Source organism: Talpa occidentalis, unplaced genomic scaffold (genome assembly GCF_014898055.3).
Source record: "Talpa occidentalis isolate TD23 unplaced genomic scaffold, MPIMG_talOcc4v2.1 talOcc4.13, whole genome shotgun sequence".
Taxonomy (NCBI): domain Eukaryota; kingdom Metazoa; phylum Chordata; class Mammalia; order Eulipotyphla; family Talpidae; genus Talpa; species Talpa occidentalis.
This window is the reverse complement of record NW_023601322.1, coordinates 40,872,146-40,893,644: the sequence shown is the minus strand read 5'-3', so window position 1 is coordinate 40,893,644 and position 21,499 is coordinate 40,872,146. Positions and strand designations below refer to the sequence as shown.

The window sequence follows — 21,499 nt, the reverse complement described above, 5'->3', positions numbered from 1 at the left end:
TGAAAGCATTCTCAGCATCTATTGATATTATCATATGGTTTTTATATTTCTTTTTGTTGATATGTTGGGTTACATTAATTGATTTTCAGATGTTGAACCATCCTTCTGTCTCTGGAATAAATCCTACTTGGTTGTGGTGAATTATCTTATGGATACATTGTTGGATTCTTGATAGCTAAAATTTTATTGAGGATTTTTGCATGAGTGTTCATTAGAGAGATTGGCCTGTAGTTTTCTTTTTTTGTGTTGTCCTTGTTCGGTTTTGGTATTAGTGTATTGTTTGCTTCATAGAACATGTTTTTAGTATTATCCCTTCCTTCTCAATTTTTTGAAAGAGTTTATGAAGGATAGGCACTAGTTCCTGTCTGAATGTTTGGTAGAATTCATTTGTAAATCCATCTGGTCCTGGGCTTTTGTTTTGGGGGAGGGTTTTGATTACCATTTCAATTTCCCTGCTTGTAATTGGTCTGTTTAGGTGTTCTATTTCTTCTTTATCTAGCTTTGGGTGATTGTAAAGTTGTGGGAATTTGTCCATCTCTTCTAGATTATTGAACTTGTTTGCATATAACTGTCCATAGTAGTTTCTGATTATTCTTTTGATTTCTGCTGTGTCTATTGTGATTTCTCCTCTTTCATTTGTGATCCTGTTTGTTTGTGCTTTCTCCCATTTTTCCTTTGTGAGGCTGGCTGGGGGTTTGTCTATTTTATTTATTTTTTCAAAGAACCAACTTTTGGTTTCATTGATCTTTTGGATTTTTTTTTTTAGTTTCAATTTCATTTATTTCTGCTTTGATTTTTATTATTTCCTTTCTTCTACTGGTTTTAGGGGTTTTTTTGTTGTTCTTTTTTCTAGTTCTTTGAGATGTGTGATTAGGTTGTTTCTTTGAGTTCTTTCTTGTTTCTTGATGTGAGCCTGTATTGCTATATATAGCAATATATTTGCTAAAATATATAGCAATATCTATAATTGCTAAAATATATAGCAATATTTTCCTCTTATTACTGCTTTTGCTGCATCCTATACATTTAGGAAATTGGAGTACTCCTTGTCATTCAACTCAAAGTATTTTTTAATATCTTCTTTGATCTCCTCATTAGTCCAGTGGCCTTCCAGTAGTGTGGATTTCAATCTCCATGAGGTAGGAGGGTTCCTTGCCTTCTTTTTATGGTTTATTTCTAGTTTGATACCTTCAGTGTCAGAGAAGATGGTTGGTATGATTTCAGTTTTGGTGTATCTGTTGATGTTTTTCTTGTGTCTCAGTAATGTGATCGATCCTGGAGAATGATCTGTGTGCTCTTGAGAAAAATGTGTACTCAGATTTTTTTTTGGGTTCAGTGTTCTATAGATGTCAGTTAAGCCCATGAGTTCTAGATCCTTTAAATTATCTATCTTACTTAGACCTTAGTGTCCTTACTTATTTTTTGTCTCGTTGATCTACCCACTGTTGATAGTGGTTGTTGAAGTCTCCTACTACATGTGTATTTTCTCTGATGTCTGTTATCAGAGGTGATAATAGTTGTCTTATATTTTGGTGCTCCTTCATTTGGTGAGTATATGTTAATGAGTGTTATGTCTTCCTGAAGTATTGTCCCCTTGATCATAATGTAGTGACCGTCAGGGTGTCTTTTCACCTTTTTGAGTTTGAAATCTGTTTTATCTGATATAAATATAGCTGTTCCTGCCTTCTTTTTTGGTCCATTTGCTCGTAGGGTTGTTTTCCAGCCTTTTACTCTCAGTCTATTTTTATCTTTTGTAGTTAAATGTGTTTCCTGGAGACAGTAAAATGTTGGGTTTTGTTTCTTAATCCAGCCTGCAACTCTGTGTCTTTCTTTTTTTATTTTTTATTTTATTTTATTTTTTTATTGAGGTTACATTGGCTTAATTATTGTTAGTATTTTGAAAGTATAGAATTCCACTCTCAGGAATTTCCACTGTTGTGCACCTACCACCAAACCACCCATAGTCCACACCATAGTCACTGTGCTCCCTTCCCTCTTTGTTGTTACCTCTCCTTCCATTTACTTGCTGGATGTTTCAGTTCAGTGGTCAGCTTTCAAGGTTCATTTTTAAATTTGTCTATATGGCACTTACTTTGGTTTCTCTGTATTCTACGTATAAATGTCATGTTCCAGAATTTATCTTTTTCCTTCTGACTTATTTCACTTACCATTATCCCTTCCAGTTTCATCCATGTTGCCACAAATGGCATGAGTTTATCTATTTTGATCACTGAATAATATTCCATTGAATAATATTCCATTGTGTATATAATCCAGAACTTTTTTTTTTAAGATTTATTTATTTATTTATACAAACACTGTGCACAGTCAGAAGTGCGGGAGGGTGAGAGAATTCACCAGAGCCAGAGCCAGCAGCAGAACAGGCAGAAGGACCAAGGTACACTGCTAAGGGGAGCAGCGGGCGGCAGGAGAGGTCTGCGCGCCATGTGGGACCCTCGCCAGCGGCCCGGGATCGAACCGGTACTGCAGAGGTTGAGGGCAGCTTCAAGGCAGCCCAGCGCTCAACCGCTGCGCGCTACCAGGGGAGGCCCCTCTGTGTCTTTTTATTGAAGAGTTTAGTCCATTTACATTTAGAGTTAATATTGATATGTTAGTGTCTGTATTTGCCATTTTGTTTGTCTTTTCTCTGGTTTTATTTATTTTTTAATTTTTTTTTGGTCTTGTTTTGTTCTTATTCATCCTTCTGATGGTTCTGGCTTTCGGACTCCTTGTAGTATTTTTTGGAGTGGGGATTTAGTTGTGATGAAATTCTGGAGTTTGTGTTTATCTGGGAAGTTCCTTATTCTTTCTTCATAGAGGAAGGAAAACTTTGCAGGATAGAGTATTCTTGGTTGGCATTTGTTGTCTTAGAGTCTGTTGACTATGTCCCTCCACTCTTTCCTTGCCCATAGTGTTTCTTTGGAGAAGTCTGATGTCAGTGTGATTGGTTTTCCTTTGTATGTTATCTGTTTCTTCCCTCTTGTCAGCTTCATTATTTTTCCTTGTCTTGGATTATTGGGAGCTTTACTATTATATGTCTTGCTGTATTTTTCCTTTCATCATAGAAGTTTGGTGTTCTTCTTGCTTCTTGTATGTCTATTTTCAGCTTCTTCATGTTCTCTTCAATTATTTCCTTGAATATTTTCTCTGTTTCTAGGTCTCTCTCCTCTCCTGGGATTCCTATAACTCTTATATTTCCTTTCCTCATGGAGTCAGATAGTTCCTGAAGTCTTTTTTCATTCTTTTTCCTTCGTACTTCTCTTTCCTTTTCTGTTTTGGTTCTTTTTATTTCTGTGTCTTTAAGAGTACTTATTCATTCTTCCATTTTATCTATTCTGCTTTCATTGCTTTTCCCAGAGTTCTTTAGCTCCTCCTTTGATCTTCTGCATTTCTTTCACTTCTCTCTTTAGGGACTCAATTTCATTCTTCTGGTTGTTGATTATTTTTCCCATATCGGTTGATTATTTTTCCCATATCATTTTCGACTTCTTTCAGTTTTTTAATCATGGTGATTTTAAATTCTCTATCTGGAAGTCTCGTAAGTTCCTCTAAGTTACTATTGTTTTAGTCCGGTGTTTGATTGTCTTTCTGTGGTATGTCTTTTCCCTGGGGACATACTTGGTTGCTTGTAATTTTTCTTCTCCCTGCTGCTTGTTTTCTAATTTGTCCTATGCACTGGGATACTGTGTTGCTGGTACTGGCCGGCATCTCTTTGGTATGCTCTTTCTGGGTTGTCAGAAACTGGTGGTCCAATTGAGTTCAATGCTGTTATGCCAGAAGTCCAGTAGGGCAGTGATACTATGGATATGTTAATGGTCTCTGTCCCAGAAAATCTCCTCCGTCTGTATTTGTTTAATTCCAGAGGTGGGTCTTGAGGTCACACAGACTGCCCTGGCAGTGTCTGGATTGCCCGCTGGCCTCCAAATCACTGGATCCCCCTTTGGGCTCCAACTCTGCCAGGCGGGGCCTTGCTTGTGGTGGCCTTCAGCTCACCTCTGGCTAGGGGGACAGCCCTTTCCCAGTTCCACACAATCTGGGTGGGCTCCAGACGCAGAGATACCTGTTCTAAAATGAACTTACAGTTTTTGATGTCAACATATAATAAATCCTTTAGTCACCATAAAACATTTGCAATAAAGTAGATAAATGCCAAATATATAAATAAAATTTTAATTTTTTAATTAAAAAAACCACACTTGTAACAACATTGGAACAGCTAAGAATGTTGATTATGTCATAAAAGAAGGAAGGAAACTAAGTTAGACTGAGAGAAATGTGGTGGGGGATAGATTTAAAGAAGTGAGGGTGGAAAGAATTTGTCCTAATCTCACTTTTAATGAGGAAATTTCCAGATGAATTAACAATAACTAAATAATAATAACTAACATTTATTTTTTAAATGGATTTTAAAAAAGATTTTTATTTTGTTTATTTATGCATACAAGACCTGGGGTGTAGGCCAGAGGTGCTGGGAGTGAGAGGATTCACCAGAGATAGAGTGGAGAGCAGAACAGGCAGATTGACCGAAATACATTTCTAAGGGGAGCAGCAAGCAAGACAGGAGAGGTCTGCTGTGCCATATGTGGGTTAACTCCTTAGCCAGGGGTGGAACTTAGGCCACAGTGGTGATAATCCTGAGACTTAACCCCTAGGCTACCAGAGAGGCCCAGCTAACATTTATTTAGTTTGTGTTATGTGTCAAGTCCTGGTTTTAGCAGGTTTTTTTTTAATGTGGTAATTATTTTTTTTGTTCACTCCTTGGAGCAACTGTATAATTTAGGACTTATTTTTTTCCCAGTTTATAAGTAAAGCAATGAAAGGCTTAGAGAGTTAATAAGTAGTGCTACAGGCACTGCAAACCTCAATATTCTAGCTCCTGAGTTTGTTTTATCTACCATATACATACTTCCTCTAAAATTCCACTGGAATAAAAGGCAAATATTTATATAATATTTGTGTAGGGGAAATCATTGAGTATAAAGCCAAAAACAAAGGAAAATATTGATGGAATACTACATGAATATATTTATTTAAAATTTTACATTTTCCCCAAACACTCAAAACAAAATATAAACAAGAAAAAAAAATTGAAAAGGAAAAAAATATTGGCAGTGTATATAACAGACAAAATGTCAATATTCTTTGTTTATAAAACATTATAATAATAATAAAAAAAGAACAGATCCCCTAAAAGATTATGGTCTAGGCCAGAGGTCAATAAACAAAACCTGAACTAAATCCAGCCCACCATCTTTTTTGAAAATAAAGTTTTACTGGAGCATGACCATGCTTATTTGTTTACATATTGTCTTTGGTTGCTTTTGAGCTACAGTGGCAGAATTGAGTAACTGTGACAACAAAACCTGCAGTGTTTCCTACCTGGCCATTTACAGAAAAAGTTCACTGACCTCTGATGTAAAGGAATATCCACTTTTGGTGGTCTTGAAAGACAATTCAGAGTCTCTTTTTGGAATAGCTTTAGGGGCTTTGGTGACTTGAGAGAAGAATGGACCTGTAGCCACTTGACATCCTTTCTTCATCTCCATCCTTTTATCTTGAACTCATCTTGGGTTGAGTTATTATGGGTGAATATCTATAGGCATCTGTCCTCTATTATACATTTATTCCCACGTTGTCAGTCCTCCTATTGACCTATCTTCCTACTCCTACCTTCCTCTGTGACACCTCTTTTTCTGTGGTTAATAAACCTTAGAATCCTCAGTATTTTCAAGACCCATTTACTAGACTTCATCAATATCTGACTCTTCAGCCATCCATTTTTCTCTGCTTTTGCATCCAGGTTATTGACTTTTGTTGGAGATATCATACAACTAAGGCAGTTGGTTAAACAACTACATTCATGGTTTCTCACCTCTGCTGGGAATTCTGTCCAGAAATCCTGCATAATCTCAAATAAGTTCATCCATAATTACATCTAAACTTTCTTCTCTCACTTCAGCACTCCTGTTCCACATTCCTTTCTAGCTCTTTGAACTTTCCTTATATTAATACTTCACATAGAAAAAAGAGACCTGCCAGTGGTAATAACTGCATCTTGACTCTTTTTTTTAAAAAAAAAAAAAGATTTATTTATTTATGCATACAAGAACTGGGGTACAGGCCAGATATGCGAAGGGTGAGAGGATTCACCAGAGACAGGAGCGGGTAACAGAACAGGCAGATTGTGAAATACACTGCTGAGGGGAACAGTGGGCAAGACAGGAGAGGTCTGCTGCCCCATGTGGGTATCTCCCTGGCTGGGGATTGAACTTGTGCTGTAGAGGCTGTGGACAGCTTCGTAGGTTGCATCTTAACCCCTTGCACCACCAGGGAGGACCTCTTGAACTCTTTTGATTCCTGAGTGAGGAATCTTTTTGTGATACTGCCTTCTTACTTTATTTTCAGTATTTTGTCTCTAAACTCTTCTCTTTCCTATACCTTATAATGTAGTCTATCTCTTTTCTCCTTAATAAAAATGAAGGAAGGAAGGAGAGAGGGAGATGTGAGGAGAGGAAGGGAAAAAGAGAGGGAGAAAAGACGAGAGAAAGAAAATAAAAGACAGAAGAGATAAAGATAGAGAGGTGGGGAGGGAGAGGAAGAGAAAGAAAGAATAGAAAGAAAACTCTTTGATATTTCTTTGGACCCTACATTCCTAGTCAGCTGTCTCTTTGTAGCCCTTCCTGACCCACCCTTTTGAATGCGCTCTCTTCTTGCCACCATTTCCTTACTCAGTACCAGATGATTCAGCCTCCTATGAGGCTCGTGAAGATGCCCTGGCCAAGTTGCCACACTTAGTGTACACCTTCCATCTTTATCTTATTAGACTTGAGCTTTCGGTGACTGTTGACTGTCACCTCTTTCTTAAAACTTGTTTTACCAGGCCTCCCTGGTGGCGCAGGTAGTTGAGGGCCACACCGTGAAGCTGTCCGCACCCTCTGCAGTGCAGAGTCAATTCTGGCCAGCCAGGGAGATACCCACATGGCGTGGCAGACCTCTCCTGTCTCGCCCACTGCTCCCCTCAGCAGTGTATTTCAGTCAGTCTGCCTGTTCTGTTCCCCGCTCTGTCTCTGGTGAGTCCTCTCACCCTCCCACGCATCTGGCCTGTACCCCGGTTCTTACATAAATAAATAAATCTTTTTTAAAAAAGGAACTATGGATGACAAATATAATTAAAAAAAAAAACTTGTATTATTACCTTCTTTGTGGATACTTTTCTGTTTTCTTTTTTTTTTTCTCACATGCTTTGAGTGCTGATACTCACTTTTTCATCTCAAATATAATTCCATCCTTTCTTTTCTTTTTTCTACCATTACATACTCTTTAAATGCAATCTCATTATCTTTATATTAATGATTCACAAATCTATAGCCACAGCTTAGAGCTTTTTGTAGACTACAGACTTAAGTGCCCACATTGTATTCACATGCTTATCACAAACTTTTGACCTGTCATCTCAAACTGAACACAACAAAATTCAACTCTGTCATCTCCTATCATGCCATTACACACTGGGCCATTCTATATCCTGTCATTCTACATGACCCACTGTGCCATAATACTATGTGACTTGTCTGTATAGCCAATTCCATTTTGAGCTTCTTGAGGCCAGGGGCCATATGTTTCATCTCTACATTTTCACATTCACTATGTTGAATTTGCTCAATGAATATATGAGAGACTACAAGGACAGAAGGTGAGTGAAAACATGAAAGGATGGAACTTTGGATTCAGGTGTTTCTGATAGAAGTCATGAATAATTAATCAGTGGGTTGTCCTCTGAAATGAACTAAATTTGAGAAATTGGATAGATGAAGTGCCAAAAACATTCTTTTTACTGTAGGACCTGTTCATAAAACACATTAAAATTCATGATACTTGATGAAACTGATGAAATATGCATGACAGATGATTTTTTATTTAGTATAAAGTCATTTAGTTTGTAAGATACTGGGGCTATAACAACATTCTCCTTAAAACATGAAATTTAAGTAGTAAAGATATTGAAAATTTTACATTTAGTACTTAGCACAGTTTTGCTTGGTACCAGAATTTCTGGTCCTTCCTGCACTGAGAACATTTTGTGTAAAATGTTCTGGTATCAAGTGTTCTTAGAATGTTTAAGTCAGAATAATAATCACTGAGCATTTCATAAAAGCCACTGTAAAAAACATGTAAGAGAAAAACGTCAATCACGTTGTATAATAAATGTGATCTTCAGAGTCCAGATATGAATTTATACAGTGGCAATCAAAAATAATAAGAAAAAGATACTTATGCCACATTCAGACCAGATGTCAGTTATAAAATTTATAAGTCAGATTGTCTTAATGCCAATAATTATCTTCAAAAAGTTATGTTTAGACTTTTGGAAACTTGAAAATAATGAATAATACAATATCCTAATAGTTTCTATATAACTGAACACATCATATAAAGAAATATTATGAACAACTAATTCCATGTTTCTCTAATATTTCTAAGACTGTTTTATTCTAAAAGTAAGCGTTTATGGTAATCATGCCATTTGTGGCATGATTTAGGTTATTGTTGGAAATTGGAAATACTATTACCATTAATTTTTATGGAAAAATTTGTGAATGTTTCCAGTATCAAATTCCAAATATAACCAACCAAACCATACCAAATAGGAAAGCTCTACTTTTAAATAGTGTATTTACATTAATGTAATAAACAAAGACTTTGCATCGTCATTTCAAACCCCTTCCTTGTTTAAATAAAATATAAAATTTTAGAAACTTGGGAAATAGAGAAAAATGGTATCTATTTGCCTTTTTAAAAGAGTGTTATATAGTTGAAATTGTATACTAGGTATCCTTTTAGACTGGCTTCTTTCATTAGCAATATACTTTTAAGTTTCTTTCCAGTGTTTTTGAAGCTTGATAGTTTGTTACTAGCATTGAATAATATCACATTGTATGAATGTGCACAATTTATCCATTCACCTTTTATAAAAGATCTTGTCTGCCACTAGATTTGGGAATTATGAATAAAGCTGCTATAAATATTTGTGTGCAAGATTTCTTTTATTTTCCCTTCTTTTCTTTTTTGGTGTGTGTGAATGCTCCAATCTGTTTGTGTAAAGTATGTTTTATATTTACCTGTTATTATTTTATACATGTGTTCTGTCCTATATTCATGAAATAAAATCCAAATCCTTTTTTTCCTCCTTGCAGAATCTATTTTCTTCTGGTTGCTTTTTGTTTGTTTGTTTTGGTCTTTGTCTTTTATGTCTAAGATATTCCTCAGTTCCCTGTTGATCCTGGTGGTCTGCTCTTATTTAAGAGTATTTCCCCCATAAAGCTCATAAGAAGCCTTATCCTATGGTAAGCATAGTTGTTGGTATATCTTTCCTCCCATACTGGTTCGATTCCCCAGAGAAATTTTTCTGATCTCTGGCCCTTCTTCCTGGTGTCTGAGTTGAAGTCTAGAGGTGGGTAGACTCAGCTTTCAGTATATAAAATGTTCCCCTAACTTCCCTGCTTGTGTACCCCATATGCAACTGTGCTTGTTCAGCTTTCTGCAGTGTGGGGGAGATGTAGTTACCTGCTTAGAATTGGAGAAGCAATCTTGGGGGTTTATCTGATTCTTAAAAGACAGTTTCAGTTAACCTCCTATTTCTAGCCTCACCTTTATAAAGCCTCATATCTGGAACCAAACCTGGTGATACCTTTGGGAAAGGTATGCGGTTTATTGTGTAAGTTGGCTGTTTCTGAGCTTGACTTGGGATTCAACTTTCTCAGTTCTGTGAGGTCATTTGCTTATCCTTCTGCTTTCCAGTTTAAAATTTTTGTTGCTGTTTCCATTGTTTCTGCTCTCTTTTGTCCTCATGTTTTCATGCTTAAAAAAAACCATTTATGTATACTTTTAGTTAGGTTTTGGCAGTGAGTGAAAGTGAATGCATTTGCATAATCTATCATATTTATGTGAAATTCTCACATGTCCTTCATTAGAAGGAAAACAAAGCCAAAACCTTTCTCAACAGGCAATAAAAGTCAGTTGGTTAAAAACTTCAGAAAAAATTAAATTTAATTCATATTATTCATATATGGGCCACTGCCTAGAATTTTGGTGTATTCTGACTTTTTGGGGTGTATTCTGAACTTTTTGGGGTGATAGAAATGTCTTAAGGTTAGATTTGGTGATAGTTGCATAATGCTAGAAATTTACTAAATGCTATTGTATATTTCATGGTATATAAATTATAACAATAAATTTGCTTTAAAATTTCCCATTGACCAGCAAAATAACAATAAAATTTAAAATACAATTATATCACACTATGTATCTGTATATATAAACACACATATATGTCAATCATATATCCTTGTTCACTTAAAAACTTACTGTGAACATCTTTCATGTCAACAGATTTAGACCTTTAAAATATATTGTCATTGTATAAATAACAAATTGTATTTTTCCCAACTCTTTTCTTTTCACCTTTTAAAAAATATTTTTATTATTTATTTATTTTTAAAGATTTATTTATTTATGCATACAAGAACTGGAATACAGACCAGAGGTGGAGGAGTGAGAGGACCCACCAGAGACAGAGTGGGAAACAGAACAGGCAGATCGACTGAAATACACTGCTGAGGGGAGCAGCGGGCAAGACAGGAAAGGTCTGCCTGGTCGGGGATCGAACTTGTGCTGCAGTGGCTGCTGATAGCTCCATAGGTTGCGTCTTAACCCCTGCACCACCAGGGAGGCCCTCTTTTTGCCTTTTAAAATAACACATAAAATCCACTTTCATAATACATTTTTTGCTTGCCTTTGATTATTTTTCATATACTTACATGTTGATGTATACTTATAACTATTGCATATAGTTCAGCACTGTGATTGTGAAACAATATTCTAACCATTCTTCCATTTGCTATGTATTCATAATATTTCAAGTGGTGTATCTCTTGCACTGATTGCCATGTCCTGTGTTAGAGCATTTAGACTTTATCAAGTTTTAAAAAATGGGGCCTTCCCTGGTTGCGCAGCGGTTGAGCGCTCGCCTGCGAAGCTGCCCGCAGCCTCTGCAGTGTGGTTTGATCCCCAGCCGCCAGCGAGGGTCCCACATGGCATGCAGGCCTCTCCTGCCGTGCCCACTGCTACCCTCAGCAGTGTATTTCATCAGTCTGCCTGTTCTGTTCCCTGCTCTGGCTCTGGTGAATTTCTCTCACCCTCCCGTGCTTCTGACTGTACCCAGTGCTTGTATAAATAAATAAAATCTTTAAAAAAATTTAAAAAAATGACAATGCATAACTTCACTCATGTTTTTTCTTTTTTTCATTATTAGGATAAATTCCTAGAAAGCCTCTACTGCTTAAACTTAAACAAATGTAAGTAACTTTAGAACAAAATAAATTGACTTTTATGCAGCTCCCTTTTAAATATATTTCAGAAGAGTCCATAAGTGGGTAGACTGCCTTTATTACTATTACTTTTAATGATTTTGGCTTCTGATACTTTGCTGAACATTCTTTTTTATTCGATATAATGATCTGAAGAAGAGAAGAAAGGCAATAATTCTGTGAAAGACACCTATAAATTATTCTCTCGCTGAAAATCAAGAAAAAGTATTACTAGGAAAGTGTTAAATATTCCAAATAGAGGGGTACAGAACACACTTCGGATGGGCAGCCTCAGATTTCTATACCTGTTCATTCCAATTATCCATGTTGGGCTATCTCATCACTGATTTTTAGCTATGGTTTATTGGAATACAATCTGAAAACTTTCCTTACAAAATCTTAGGTAAATTTTTTTTAAAATAAGCGTTATTAAATGGGTTACTACTTAACCAAGTGAGGAAATGACTGGGCATTTTAGAACAAGATTCATGTTCTCAGCATCCAGGAAATGCACATCACCCTTTATAGGAGCATATACTTGGGTCACTGGAGGCAGGGAATCTGAAGGCTTGTTATTCTGAAATGACCTGCCACACACGGCCTGAATTAACTGTTTTTAGGATACTGTACTCATTGCATGAGCTAAATTGTAGGATCTCAGGAAATCCAAGGTCAAGTTAGTTTCTGAGGAATAATGTGTACAACTTACAACCTCTCCTGTACTTCCCTCTATGCTGTAACAGTAATGACAACTCTGGCTTTGTCACCAACACTTTAAAAGATAATTTTTAAAGATAGTCCAAAATTTAAAGTTGGCTCTCTCCTTGGCAAGTGCTTCCTCTTATTTCCCTTCTTCAGTACTGGGTCGCCAGAAAAATCCAACATGAGGGTCAAGGAGCGCTCCGTTACCAACCCATTTGCGTGGATAATGCCATCAGCCTTTTACTCACCTTCCCTCAGCCCCTGCCAATCACACACTTCAACTCATGATTGATTCAAGGACCTGTTTCTTAAAGCTGTAATTCACATACCATAAAATTCATTCCTCTAAAGGTACAATCCAATAATATTTAGTATATCCACAGAGATGTGTAACTGTTGCAACTCACAATAAATTTTAGAACATTTTCCTCACCTAAAACGAAACCCATACCCTTTAGCAGTTATCTCCATTCCCCCAAATCTCCTAATCCTAGATAATTATGAAATTACTTTCTATCATTATAGATTTGCCTGTTTTAGACATTTCATATGAGTGGAATCATATGGTTTGTAGCCTTTTATGATTAACTTCTTTCATGAGCCCAAAGTTTTAAAGGTTTATCCATTTTGTTGCATGCATCAGTACTTCATTTCTTTTCATTGTAAAATACTGTTATTTTATACAGCTATATCACATATTCTTGAACTATTCATCACTTGGTAAACATTTGTTGGTTTTTTTACTATTATAAATACTGTTTAATGCTGTTATAAACATTTGTGTACAAATGTGGGTGAATTTATTTTCATTTCTCTTGGATACATGCCTAAGACTGGATTTACTGAGTCATGTGAAAACACTTTAACATTTTTTTTTTTTTTTAAATTTTCTAGAGGCATGTCTTATTTATTTATTTATTATTTGTTTGTTTGTTTGGTTTATACATGCACTGGGTACAGTCAGAAGCGCGGGAGGGTGAGAGAATTCACCAGAGCCAGAGCGGGGAGCAGAGCAGGCAGAAGGACCGAAGGACACTGCTGAGGGGAGCAGCGGGCGGCAGGAGAGGTCTGCGCACCATGTGGGACCCTCCTCCGGTGGCCGGGGAGCAGCCGGGGATTGAACTGGCTGCAGAGGCTGCAGGCAGCTTCGCAACCCAGCGCTCAACCGCTGCGCCACCGGGGAGGCCCCACTTTAACATTTTAAGGAAATGCCAAACTAATTTCCAAAGTGGCTATACCATTTTATATTTCTATCAACAGTATATATGAGGGTTGTATTCTCCAACACAATTATTTTCTTTCAGCTGTTCTAGTGAGTGTGAAGCAGTATCTGTGTTTTTAAAAAAAGATTTATGTATTTATATATAGAAGAACTGGGGTGTAGGCCAGAGGTGCGGGTGAGAGGATTCACCGGAGACAGAGTGGGGAGCAGATCTGCTGAAATACACTGTTAAGGAGTTGCAGCGGACAAGATAAGAGAGGTCTGCTGCACCCTGTGTGGTTGGGAATCGAACTTATGTTTGATTCGAACATGTTATGGTGATAGCATGATAGCTCTATGCCACCAGGGATGCCCCAGTATCTGTGTTGTTGATTCGCAGTTCCCTAATTGGCTAATAATGTTGGGCAGCTTCTCATGTGTTTATTGGTCATTTTTATGTCTTCCTTGGAGATATTTCTGTTCGGCATCTTAGTTTCCTTGTGTAAAATGGGGATATTAAATATATGTATGTTGTGAGGAAGTTGTGAGGTTTAAGTGAGCGAATACATGTGAAATTCCCAATAAGCACTCAATAATTGTTATTTATGATAATAATACTCCAAGTCATCTTAGACTCCAGGCTTATTCTCCAAATTCTTCATGCATTGTTCTCATCTCTTAGTGCTCTCTCGGGTATGATCTGTACCAGAGAGACTGCATCTACCTGATTCTTAAAAGTTCATGTTCTTCTAACTACATGATAGGATAAAACATGGAAAAATAAGAAGAATATTTGCAATATGTAGCAAAAAGATATTTTCCATTAAGAAAAAGTTAATGGAAAGATTATAGTTTCTAGACTTTCAGGTTAATATGTAGCTGTTGGAATATTTTTAAAAACTTCTTAAGATGCTCAGTTTCTTGATCATGACATGCAGCCAGTAAGGACACAATAGATTCAGAAGAACCCAGGAGGTCTGAGGTGAAGTATCAGGTAAAGGGAGTTATATAGGCTTTTTTTTTTTTTAAAGATTTATTTATTTATTTATACAAGCACTGGGTACAGTCAGAAGCGTGGGAGGGTGAGAGAATTCACCAGAGCCAGAGCGGGGAGTAGAGCAGGCAGAAGGACCGAGGTAAACTGCTGAGGGGAGCAGCGGGCGGCAGGAGAGGTCTGCGCACCATGTGGGACCCTCTTCTGGTGGCCAGGGAGCAGCCGGGGATCAAACCGGCACTGCAGAGGCTGCGGGCAGCTTCGCAACCCAGTGCTCAACCGCTGCGCCACTGGGATGGCCCTATATAGGCTTTTTTTATTGTGCCCCAAATATCCACATGTTCTCCAGCTTGCAGAGAGAGTTCTCTAAGTCTGTGCCTCAGTCCACGCACTTCTCCAATAAGTCTGAGAATTCCTAAGTGATAGTTACATGTTTTCTTCTGCTTATCACTTCAGTCTGGAATATTTTTCTGGGCTTCTGCAACTCTGGTCGACACAAAGAAGTTGATGTTAATATTTTATAGTTAAAGAACCTTGGTAATGTTACAAATATAAACTGAAATTTTGAGTCCTTTACCTAACTTTGGACATATGATTTTTTACATTCACTTTTTTAGATAACAACCATAAAATGCAATACAATTCAATGGTGAGGGAATGAATTTCTTTATCAGTTTGCAACTTTTTACAGGTTGATAATTTTTGATATAAAAACAATTAACAACCTCATGCTCATATCTCTATTCTCCATCTCATTCTTTTCAGCTGTCAATGTCTTTCCCATTCGCTAGTGTCCCTCAAATACTCTGTGTTCCCTGCAGCCTATCCAGATATATGTGAGATGATTTTCTTTACACTGCCTTATAAACAGGTTTCTAAATCTCTCACAGTACCACATAGATATCATTTTACATAATAGTTATTTGTGGATTTATATTATTCTTCAACTAAGTTGTAACCTCCTTTGAGGCCAGTCAACTTGGTATACTGTCACCTCTTGGTACACTTCTTTGAACATAATAGATGTTTAGTTATGTTTGTTGGATTAAATTTCTGACTCAAGATAGAAGAAACTTGGCCAGTCACCTACTTAAATAGGTGACCATTTTGGGGCACTTGTCTGGGGTAGTTCAAGACTCTCTGACAGAAACTTAACAGTACCTGCTTTCATACTAGGTGCTGGGGCTTATAATTCATGTAAAAGGGACTGGTAATGGTCTACTTACAGATGAGGAGATAATTTTGATGAATCTGCACAGCTGATCAAAGAATAAATCAACTGGAACTTCTTAGGATTTATGTGATAAGACTGTTAAATAAAATATTTTTCTTTTGATACTTTTAGTACATCTGCATGAAGTTAATTTCTAATTAAATTGTCTCATTAAAAGAGTGGATTAAAAACTTGGTGAGTACCTGGGAGGAATCCCAAATGAATTAACCCTATATTAAATTCCATACCGTATTATTAGCTACCTAGACTCCAGTGGGTAAAATTACAACTGACATATGTATGTAATAAATGATTACATTTGCTCCCGAAGTGGAGTAGATTCTGTACAGCTTAGTCAGATTACCTGGAACCTTCCATGTTGAGTAGGGGGGCTTAGCTGTGTTCTAAGAGCCTAGGAAGACGACAACATTTAATAGAATAGGCAGTATGTTAGAAATGTGCTTCTCTAACTGCATCAATTTACTTGTTTTTCCAATCTAGTTTGACTATAATTTTGTAAAATACAATCAGCATAAATAACTCAAAAAATGAAATAAAAAAATTCACACAAACTTTAACCCCAATGGTTAAATATTAGATTAACACAGACTAAAGTTTTTTACCAGACTGGATAGCCACATGCAAAAAAGTAGTAAACTAGGCCACTTTCTCAAACCATATACAAAAATCAACTCAAAAATGGGTAAAGGCTTGGATATAAGACCTGAAGGCATAAAATACATAGAAGAAAACATAGATAAGCCACATCATGACATAAGCTTTAGTGATGTCTTTAGGGATTCTTCTCCTATAGCAAGGAAAACAAAAAAACATAGACAACTGTGACTATGTTAAAAAATACAAATAAAAAACTCTGAACAGTGAAAGAAAGTAACTGAAATGAAAAGACACCTACTGAATGGGAGAAAATCTGTGCATCTGACAAGGGAGTGATGTTGAAGATTTACAAGAAATGCATACAACTCAAAAAAAAAAAAAAAGAAAAGAAATAACCCCGTCGGGCCTCCCTGGTAGTGCAAGAGGTTAAGACACAACACTATGAAGCTATCCTCAGCCACTGCAGCACAAGTTTGATTCTCGGCCAGGGAGGTGACCCACATGGTGCAGCAGACCTCTCCTGACTCAACTGCTGCTCCCCTCAGCAGTGTATTTCAGTCAATCCACCTGTTCTGTTCCCCACTCTGTCTCTGGTGAATCCTTTCACCCACCCACACACACACCTCTGACCTGTACCCCAGTTCTTGTATGCATAAATAAATACATCTTTAAAAAAAAAGAAATAACCCAATCAAAAAATGGGCAGAAGATCTAAATAGGCACTTCTCCAAAGAAGACATACAGGTATAAGAAAAAAGTGGGCCTCCCCTGGGGCACAGTGGTTGAGTGCTGGGTTACGAAGCTGCTCCACAGCCTCTGCAGCCCCGGTTTGATCCCCGGCCACCGGCGAGGGTCCCACTTGGTGCGCAGACCTCTCCTGCCGTGCCCGCTGCTCCCCTCAGCAGTGTATTTCGTCAGTCTGCCTGTTCTGTTCCCCGCTCTGGCTCTGGTGAATTCTCTCATCCTCCCGCGCTTCTGACTGTACCCAGTGCTTGTATAAATGAATAAATAAATCTTTTTAAAAAAAAAAAAGAAAAAAGAAAAAAGTTATGCATCTCTTATTATCAGGGAAATGCAAATCAAGGTCACTCATACCTGTGAGAATGACCCAAATCACAAAGACCAAAAATAAGTGCTAGCAAGGATAAGAAGAAAAGGGAGCCCTCCTACACTCTTGGTGGGAATACTTGCCCAACCTCTATGGAAAGCAGTATGGAGGTGTCTCAAAAGATTACAAATGGATCTGACATACAACCAGGTAATTCTACTCCTAGATGTTTTTTTACCAAAAAATGCAAAAATACTAATTAAACACACACACACACACACACACACACACACACCCGGCACTACCATGGTTATTGTAGCACTGTTTACAATAGCCAAACTCTGGAAATGACTTAAGTGTCCGAAAACAGGTGAGTGGATCAAGAAGGTGTGGTATATATAGACAATAGGATATTACTCAGCAATCAAAAAAGATAAAACTCATGCCAATTGCAGCAACATGGATGGAGTGGAAGGGATAAAGCTAAGTAAAATAAGTCAGAAGGAGAAAGATAAATAGCAGATGGTGTTACTTATGTATGAAATATAGAGAAACCAAACTAAGGGTCAGATAAAGGCAAGTTTAAAAATTAACCCTTGAGGGGCCTCCCCGGTGGCGCAGCGGTTGAGCGCTGGGTTGCGAAGCTGCGCGCGGCCTCTGCGGCGCCGGTTCGATCCCCGGCTGCTCCCCGGCCACCGGAGGAGGGTCCCACATGGCGCGCAGACCTCTCCTGCCGCCCGCTGCTCCCCTCAGCAGTGTACTTCGGTCCTTCTGCCTGCTCTGCTCCCCGCTCTGGCTCTGGTGAATTCTCTCGCCCTCCCGTGCTTCTGACTGTACCCAGTGCATGTATAAACAAAACAAACAAAGAAACCAGCAAACAAATAAATAAAGCATGCCTCTATATAAAAAAAAAAAAAAAAAAAAAAATTAACCCTTGAAAGCTAACTATAGAACTGAAGCATCCAAAAAGGGAGAAATAGAGGAGGAGTGAGAACAAAGGGTGAAGAAGAACAATGGACTATGGTGGCGGACTATGTGTGATTTGGTGGTGGGCACACAACAGTGGTGATACTTGAGGGGGTGGATGCTATAATTCCAAAATATCAACAATCAAAAATAAAATAAAATGCTTTACTAAGCTGTTGTTCTCTACTTACCTTTTTTGGAACATCTCTGATCTGTGGACCACACTTTGAATAGCATGGTTTAGAGGCTGCACTATCCTGATATGCCTACAGAGGGGTTTGGATCAACTGTCTACGGAGTTAATTAGGAGATCTCTTTGACTAGAATGAACCATTAAGATTAATAAAAGATACTTTCATCTTGACATGAGGTCAGACCAAAAATTGAAGTTACTCTTCGTTCTTCTTTTTCTTTTTTTTTTAAAGATTTATTTATTTATTTACACAAGCACTGGGTACAGTCAGAAGCGCAGGAGGGTGAGAGAATTCACCAGAGCCAGAGCGGAGAGCAGAGCAGGCAGACTAACGAAACACACTGCTGAGGGGAGCAGCGGGCACAGCAGGAGAGGTCTGCACGCCATGTAAGACCCTCGCCCAGTGGCCAGGGATCAAACCAGCGCTGCAGAGGCTGCGGGCAGCTTCGCAACCCAGTGCTCAACCGCTGCGCCACCGGGGAGGTCTCATTCTTCTTTTTCTGTGGAAGGCATATTTTATTTTATATATATATAAAATAACATCGTTCTTCCTATGTATTTTATATAGGAAGAAATATATTTTATATAGGAAGGAATATATATTATATACATATATAAAACAATTTATGATTTTTCCTCTTGGGTGTAGTCCCCGTAAAACACCATTTCTCCTGTGCACCATCATCATAGTCCCTTGTGTTCATCCCTCCCTTGTTTTGTTCCCTCTCCCTCCCTCTCCCCTGCAGAATGTCTCTGATTTACAGTTGCCTGTTAATTTTTTTAATTTATTATAATTATTTTTTTCTTGATCCCTTATTTGGTTTCCCTATATCCCCTGTAACCTCCCTATAAGTGAAACCATCCAAATGCCCAAAAATAGAGACTGGATCAAGAAGATATCATATATATACACAATGGAATATTACTCAGCAATCAAAAAAGATAAACTCATAACATTTGCAGCTACATAGATGGTGCTGGAAGGGATTATACTCAGTGAAAGAAGCCAGAAGAAAAAGGAAAGTATCAGATGGTTTACTCTTCATTCTTCAGGGTGAAAGATTTGAGTAGGAAGCAGGAGTATATAATTGAAATGTCATTTTTTTTGAAAGTAGTTTTCATGTTTAGGATTGATTGAAGGAGTGAAATGATACAGTGAGATGATCAAGAAATAAGTCATAAGAGGTCAGGCAGAAGAGGAACAATAAATATCTGGTCAAGTCAGAGGCTGTGGAAGTGAAAATGGGAACAGCAGTAAAAATATTTACTGAGCCCCTTTTATGTATAAAATATAGTAGTTGGTATTTTATAGCTATCTTAATATTTACAACAATCCTGTGGGGTACTTTATTAACTTCCTTTTCAGATGAGGAAACAGGCTCCAGGAAATTAAGAAACTTGACTCCAAATCATATGATTTTCAAATGAGTGGAGTGTGTAACCAGAATCCAGATCTGTTAGGTTTCTAAATTAGTGATTTTTGTCAAATCTTGCTTAGCATTTTGAGCCATAGATTTGAGAGTTATCACTGTCCTTTGATACCAAATGGCACATTAACTAGTCGTCTTTGTCATTCAATGGCTTTTTATCTCAACTTTTTAGGGATTTGGTCATGAATAGAAGAGATGGAATGGCTTAGCAGAAGATAATTCTGAGGATTATAATGAGAGCTAGAACAACATAACCCTGCAAGTGGATTAAATGTAGAGTAGATGCAAATACTGGGCCAGAAATTCTCAATTCCAATTTTAAGTTCAATAATGCCTCCTTTTTGTGTGGTAAACGATTTCATCTGGGCTGCTTTAAGTGCTGTTGGTGCTATAGTTTTCGAGTTGAGTTGACTCTCTAAAAGATTAATTATATGAAACATTTTTTTGATGTGAGTTTTTTTAAGAAACAGAACAGAGTGTGTAATTAGTCTACATGGTATTTTCACTACACCAGAGCTTAAAGCAAGAACTTGTACACATTGTTCTAAAAAACTGCACACTCCACAGCACTGTTGGCACTCTCTAAATGTTAAATAGTAACTCCTCTGGGAAGTGGGAAAGTCTTTTGTTAAAATGCAATACAGTGTGCATTGCCTTTTGAGATACATAAAAAACCCCAAATATTTGCAATTGTTTAGAATTCAGCTCCATCATCCATTCTTCATGTAAATTATCCATTTTCCTTAATGTTACTAAAAAATAATTTTTAAACACAGATCTAACATTTTTGTTCGGTGCAGCAGCCAACTACCTTTTCACTTACTCCTACCTTTAAGAAAAGAAACACTGACCTGGAAGATATTTCTATACCAAGCATGAGAGTTAAAAGTAAACTTTTTTTTTCTTTAGGTAGAGTTGGTCTAGTGAAATGGAGAAAGAATCTATAATGTTTTAGCAGCCTTGTGATGAGAAAAAAAGAATATCAAAATCATCTTAAACCTATCTACCTGAAGTCAGCTTAATATTAACGCCCCCCACCCCCACCCTTTTTGGGTACATAGACATTTTGGGTTGTTAGCTAAAAATAGTCCGTAAAGATTCCCCTCCACCCTGCCAAGGAGTGAGAAGATTAGGCAGAAAAAAGGTACTGTGGTCGTTCTTCTACTTGGGGCATATAGGTGTGTTTGTGTCTGTGAAGGGAAGTCCTAGGGTCCTGCATTTCTCCAGTGAACATGTTTGTGCTGTTGCAGAGCTAGAGTCACATTACTGCTTTTGGACCACACACCACTCTTCTGTCTAACCAGTCAACTCTGCGTATGAATGAATGGTGGTGATGTCAGTTCTGAAAACTGTCAACAGGGTTATTTCTTCCTTTTCAATAGTAAAAATAAAAGATTTCATGTCAGGGGCCTCCCTGGTGGCACAAGGGTTTAAGTCAGCACTATCAAGCTATCTCCAGCTACTGCAGTATGAGTTCAATCCCTGGCCAGGGAGCTGACCCACATGGCGCAGCAGACCTCTCCTGCCTCACCCGCTGCTCCCCTCAGCAGTATATTTCAGGAGATCTGCCTGTTCTGCTCCCCATTCTGTCTCTGGTGAATCCTCTCACTGCACATCTCTGGCCTGTACCTCAACTCTTGTATGCATAAATAAATAAAATAAATCTTAAAAAAAAGACTATGTCATATTAATTGAATATTATAGTTTGTCTTTAAGCATATACTTAGGATGTTTTTGTAGAACTAAACTAAAAATATTCCTTTTATAT

General features: G+C 37.6%; 1 protein-coding gene across 7 annotated transcripts in view; it reads left to right on the top strand.

Annotated features, from left to right (window-relative positions):
- GREB1L (GREB1 like retinoic acid receptor coactivator) overlaps positions 1 to 21,499 on the top strand; it is a 248,282-nt gene that overhangs the window by 36,922 nt on the left and 189,861 nt on the right. Inside the window, exon 1 of one of the 7 annotated variants that reach the window (XM_054694145.1) lies at positions 11,340 to 11,354. The exons of the other annotated variants lie outside the window; for them this stretch is intronic. The gene's annotated coding sequence lies outside the window, so the exon portion shown is untranslated. Of the gene's footprint in view, positions 1 to 11,339; positions 11,355 to 21,499 lie in introns of those variants that run through there. 7 annotated transcript variants of the gene reach the window in all.